Source organism: Anomalospiza imberbis, chromosome 7, assembly GCF_031753505.1.
Source record: "Anomalospiza imberbis isolate Cuckoo-Finch-1a 21T00152 chromosome 7, ASM3175350v1, whole genome shotgun sequence".
Taxonomy (NCBI): domain Eukaryota; kingdom Metazoa; phylum Chordata; class Aves; order Passeriformes; family Viduidae; genus Anomalospiza; species Anomalospiza imberbis.
The window spans coordinates 14,094,422-14,100,930 of record NC_089687.1 but is presented as its reverse complement, the minus strand read 5'-3'; positions in this window follow the sequence as shown (position 1 = coordinate 14,100,930).

Sequence of the window (6,509 nt, the reverse complement as noted above, 5' to 3'; positions counted from 1 at the left end):
GGTGTCCCTAGGGGTCCTAGATAGGCAACCCATGGACATATGGTGGGGTAGTGGCTAAGGCACCCATCATTATCCTGTGCTACTGTTTGTGGGCACTGAAACAGGCTGCCCAGGGAAGTGGTCATGGCACCACACCTGCCAGAGTTCAAGAGGCATTTGAATAACACTCTCAAGCATGTGGTGTGATTTTTGGGGTGGTCCTGTGCAGGGACAGGAGTTGGACTTCCATGATCATTGTGGGTCAGCTCCAGCTCAAGGTGGTCTATGATTCTGTGTGATTTCTATCATTGCAGTGCTGCTCAAGAGGCCATGCAGGGCACAGATGTAACCACAAGAGCCTGAAAACAAGGATAGTATTACACTGTGTCATTAGAACCCTTTTTGCCATTAGAGAACAAGCTGACATTCTTAATTTTGTTCCAGTACCATCCTATTCCCAGAAAGTGGTTGTCTCAACTCACAATATCCTTACTACATCCTTAGCTGCTGTGAACAAATGAGCAGAGGAAAACCTGAAGGAGGGATCTGGGATAAGATTTTTTTTAACCATCTGAGCAGTTCACAAGATGCTGCACGGGAAGTAGAAGGTGCCAAATTGCACTAGGGTCCAGTGCTGACTCAGCTCTCATGTTCCCTCACTACCACCTCCAAGTCCTGCAGCACAGAGTAAGCAGGAAAATAGAGCCCATGAATTACCAAGGAGGATGGGGAAAAGGGCAGCCTGGATCCTACTGAGCAGTAATTCTATTTTAGGTCTGAAATGCCTGCCAATGGAGATGAAGTTAATTCAGATCTACCAGCTAGCTGCAGGAGACTCAGGGACCTCTTGCTTCCTCAGGGCCATGGCATGCAGAGCTGTACCTGTCGCAGATACTGGATGAGACAGATCTTATATTATTCTTATAGCTTTAGGGCAACTGGAGGGAGAAGGAAGGGAGAAAATCGAATCAAACACAGAAAAAGAACACAAACAAAAACTTCCCAAATGTCTTCTACTTGACAGGGACCAAAAGTGACATTGTCTCTTCTGGGAGCTGCTGTCAATTATTTATTAACACCTTGGACACAGCAGAGTAGCTGAGCAAGTTGTGATCCAGGGTTTCTCTGTGTGAGTATGACTGAAGTTTTTTTGCAAATCAGGGCAGAGAGAAGAAGAAATATTCTTTGCCCTTGAGGGCATGCCTTTGCAATTCTTCATGTGGCACAATAAGGGCGAGTTCCTTTTCCTGCCTCCCTCCCTCCCTCCTCCATGCAGTGACCATCTCTGAAATCCATACTGGACTTATCCTTTTGACTGCTGGAGCAAAAAGCTGCCCATCCTGATAGCAGTGTCCTCCCTTTCCAGCAAGTCAGACCTCATGGATGGCATCAAAAACTGAATCCCTTTCTGGAATGTGGCAGGGTTGTGCCTGTGCTTTCCAGTGAGTCCTCTATTAGCTGAGAGCAGACAACACCTAGATTGTGGTGGCTGAGGACACTTCTCTTTCTCTCCTTGCCTTTTAGGTCCTTCAGGGACAGCTGCCTTTCTAATTTCTAGCCTGAAGATCCATCAGCAGAGAGAAATAATGAATCTGAGCTCTGTTGGTGGTATCTGGGCAGTCCTGTGGCTAAACAACTGATGTAAATAATTGACAGAGCTCAGAATCACTGCTTCCCATTGCTTCCTACTTACTGGTGTAAATAATTTACACTGGTAAGTCATTGCAAATGACTGGTAAGTCATTAGATGACTTGCACTGTTAAGCCATTTACTTTGGTTGTGTCCTTGAGTATCTGACAATGATTGGCATGCTTCTGTATGCTCAATGAGATCATGATGGCTTCAGTGCTGCTTTCCATCACAAATATTTTGGTCTCCACAATTTTGCCTTTACAGGCTGTTCCTGCCTATGGTGATTGATAGCTGAGAAACTCAGCAGAAGCAATCGAAGGTCCTTTGCAGATCTTGATCTGTTAAGAACTACCAGAGGAGTTGTTCCCCACACTCTTCCAAAAATACCTTCATCTGTCTCTCTGTTCACTCTTACACCCCCTCTAGAACTCCTATTGATGAAATTTAGGCATCTGTGTGTGAGTCATGGTTTTCAACAATCATTTCATGGAAGGATATGTGATAGAGGAATTAAATTATTATGACTGCCTCTTGCTGGGTAGATGTGTTACCTCTCTAATTGTGTTCTTTCTTTTCTGTGTTTTAGCAATGGCAGTCAGAGGAGTGGGTAGAAGATGAATTTGGCTAATCTGGTAGCTGTGAAATTGTGAGCAGTGCAACAAGGAATCCCTTTTCCTTGTGAGAGTGCATGTTAAGACAGTGACAAAAACCTAGTCTTGGAGAAGTACAGTTCAATGAGATGAAATATTTTCCCAGTGCCAAGGTCACTCTTGAAAGAGGGACTTAGTTATTCTTATTCCTTAGATCTTACAACAAAAAGCAAAACAACATTCAGATAGGTCTATGAAGAGAGTCCTTGGAAGTCCCAAGGCAATTGATCTTCAATTTCCAGCTGCTGAAGTCACCTTAAATATATTATTCTTTCATTTGTTTGAGGAAATATTGTCCTCTACTTAATGTAGTGTTGCTTGCTGTAAATGTTACGACATCAGCTTTATAAACTATCTTATGTATTTTTGCTGCAGAAGAGTCCACAATGGACTGTTCTTCTGGTCAAAATTCCTTGTCTATGTTCCCTTTGCTGTCAAAGGAGAGATGTGAGTTCTGTCAGGAAGACAATTTATCTTCCCCTACTTTACAAACACCTTAAGTTGGATGAAATGCCAAGGAGAGCTCACCTTTCTATTCACCGAATTCAGAGACAGCCTGGGTAGTGTGGCTGCCCTTCATGCTGACTCTTCAAAACAGATATTCTGATTCCCTGCCTTTAGGCTGCAAAGATTTCCAAAGTAGCTCCAGTGATTTCAGTGGGACAAAATGCAGTGCAGAACATGGGTCTCAGTACTCAAACACCTTTTGAAAATAGTGCTTATTTTCTGTGGTCCTTTCTCATTTTTGAAAATACTGCTTAAAATGCACTTAAAAACAAAAGAGAAAATGTCATACAATCCTAAAGAAAGGAGATTTTATATAAAGCTGACATAAAAGGGTAGATTTACAAATGCAGCAGTATTAAATCACTTCTAGAATGAATAGTGGGCTTTTAATTTGAGAAGTCTCTGCTTGGAGACATCCACATCACCACAGAAAGGAAAGGTGACACCATGCTGTGAGGTCAGAGAGCTCCATCTGAAGAAATGATTGAATTGCAATTTTGATCAATTCCTGCAAATCTTTGACAGATGAAATGGATTTGGAACCAAGGGATGTCTTAATTGATGATTCCCCAAGGTGTTGGGATGGGCGGTGAACATCTAGGTAGCTTTTAGAACCCATAAATTATCAAGACAGTGATATATCAGCAACTGAATGAATAATGTAGAGATCAACATGGCTTATTTAAATTTAGCTTAACCTTTTCTTCCATGGGAAAGCGAAATAAGAATAATTGCCTCAATTAAATTTTAATCTTGGATATGTTGATCTGTAACTGGGTTTGCCACTGACTAGGTTTCCCTTTCCCATATAGATGAGGCAAGGCATCTAAACTTGAAGTCTCCATACTAATATTGACTGTAATATGCCCAAAATTTTTGCAAGGTAGACATTTATGTGTAGCAGTACACATATCAGCTAACCTAGGGGGGTATTAGTTTTGTGTTCCTATTTTCCGAAGCACCATGTGCATGGAATGGAGGTCATAATGTATTTTCAATACAGCACATCAACAACACCCTCAAAAGAGAAAAAATGGGGAAAGAAGTCTCTTTATATGAAAATTATTTTCATTCAGGTCTCTGCTGCACATGGTAAAGAGATAGTAGATGACTTTACTTGAATTATAACAGAAATTAATATAAAAAATGCAAATGTTGCAATTGACTGGAAGTAAGGGGTATTTCCTGAGGTTGCTTGAATTGACAAGAAGCAGATTCCTTTGTGGTCAGCCAGCTGTCTGTAAGCATTAAAATTTCTTGCTTATTATTTCATCCAAGTGTAAAAATGAAAACAGACTTCACAGTTTGCATATAATTATTTAATTATTTTTTTCTTTTTAAAAGCTAAGTAGCCCATAGCTGTTGAACAATTCAGGGGCTGAAAGCTTTTGTGCTGTGAGTGATGCTGCATACTCAGTATTGCCAGCAGTGAGGTCCCTGAACAAGAAATACCTTTGGGCTGGGAGAGGCTCTGCTGTGCCTTATCCTACTCTACTGTATTAGGAGGACTAAAAGCAAGTCTTTTACTGAAGCTATAGAGGAATAAAAGCTAGAAAATATATGCATGAGATCTAGCCAAGATTTTAGGACTCAACTGGCAATTGAAAGATAAATTCTGAGATGACAGAGCTGGAGACTGGTAGCAAGTCACTTGGTTGTGTTGTGTTCTGGTTGAGCCAGCGGAAAAGGAAAGAGAAACAGGCTTCAAAAGAGGTAGGGGACTACAAATTCTTCAGAGTATCAAAGGAGTTGTTTTGCTCATCATTTCATAAACAGGAGAATTGAAGCATGGCTCACCAAAGAATTCTGTATTCAAAACAGTTTGATTGAAAACTTCACATCTGCTCATGTTTACGTGTCAGCCTGTGTTTCCAAAATGAAGATGCCTCTGGGTGCAGGCTTGTTGCATGGAGAAAGAGGTGCCTGGAAGAAAGCATTTAATGAATAGATCTTGAAGCTGGGGTGCAAGCATGTCACTTCCTAAACACCAAACCAAAGCAGCATCTCAATTATTTTTTACAGAACACAAACCCCCACTCGAATATGAAGGGGAAATAAAAATTTGGTGTTGACAGAAACACTTGGAATGCATGTCTTCATACATTTTATCAGAACACAGTATTGCACCTGTACCTCTAATTGCTCTTCTAACACAGAAACATTTACTCTTCTGGAGTTTTATTGCATCAACCAGCTTTAAGAAATACATCCTCCCTTTGAGGAAGCCACAATTTATTAGCATCAATAGCACAGGGAATGCAAGGCATAGGATGGATAGGTAAAAGTATTTAGACTGGGTAGAGATGAGCCTTTATGGTATCTTACTTCATTAATCTCTAGTCTTGGCTGGGACTGCAAAGGTGACCAGAAAGTTGCTTATAAAGGCTTGGTTGAAGACATAACTAGGGTAAAAACATGAAGTTTTTTTTTCCTTAGACTTGTGCCTTAAATATATGGTTATACTGTCACCCCAAGAACATTCTCTCACTTTTCAAAGGTATAGGGTAATTCTGTTCAAAGACAGTTAAAGAAAAAGTACTGTAGGAGAAGGAGGGAAACATGAGAAGGAAGAAAGCAGACCTAAGTGGAAATTGTAAAAGAAGCATTATTATGTAATGCCAGTAACGGATTTTCACCATAATTAAGATGGATTACTTTAATAATCCTTAAGGGCTTGATTCAGAACTGCATTACAAACCATTTATGTGGTTTTTCCTCTGTGAGGAAATTGCAGGTGTTTAGTTTAAATAAGTGAAGACTAAATTCAGAGGTTTTATATTTCTTTAAGCAGCCTCCTTCAGTTTGGAGAGATTAGTGACTGCCTCAAAATTATGTGCTGAGGAGGATGCCTGAGCCTTGATAGAGCTCTTGGAAAGTAATTCCCTTTTGCAGATTTTACACCTGAACATACAGGGCATGGCAATTTGGCTAGGAAAAAAAAAAAAAACCAGAAAACTTTTGTGCACAGAAGAGCTGCTGTTTGGATTAATGAACTGCAGAACTAACTTTCTCCCCTCCACAGATGTCACATGTGCCTTTAAAATATACTCGCTTCCTTTGAAAACACACAAGTGTTGGAAGATACTGTGCTTCATAAGTGAGACCATGACTATCTGGGAAACCAGAAGGCAGTGTTTCCATTTTCACAAGAACATCTTTATGTGAGAATGAGAAAAATGATAAAGAATGCTACAACTCAGAAGAAATATTTAAGGTTAGAGTATTTCAGCATAATGTTATAATCTTTTGAACTTCTGTCTTAGTTTTATCTGAGGTCAGAAGTATTAAAAAAATATCTTTGATTTTTTGTCAGTGGGAGATGGTGGGATATCACCCCCCTCTTCCAAATATTTGGAATCAGAATAATTTCAGAGCCTAAGGACAAAGATTTCCCTAGTGAATATAGACCTTAATAATGTGAAAGATAACATCTACTTCTCAGCCAGGAAATGCATCCAGGTTATGTCACAGACAAGCTGCTCGGGGGTTTGCTCTGTCTTGCTGTGGGCAGTGTAGAGCAAACACCTCCTGCAGTATCCCCCCTGTGAAGAATCTAAGGAGAAAACCCTGTTCTTGGAAAAGATGACGAGTGCCAGCTCATTGATCTGGGGCAGCAAAGACCATCTGTGGGACCATATGTTCTTCAGGGGTTGAAAAATCCTCAGGCTGGGATTTGGTAGATGCCAAAATGCCCCCAGTGTGGACTGGAACTAAGCAAAGCAGAACTATGGGGGGAGCCA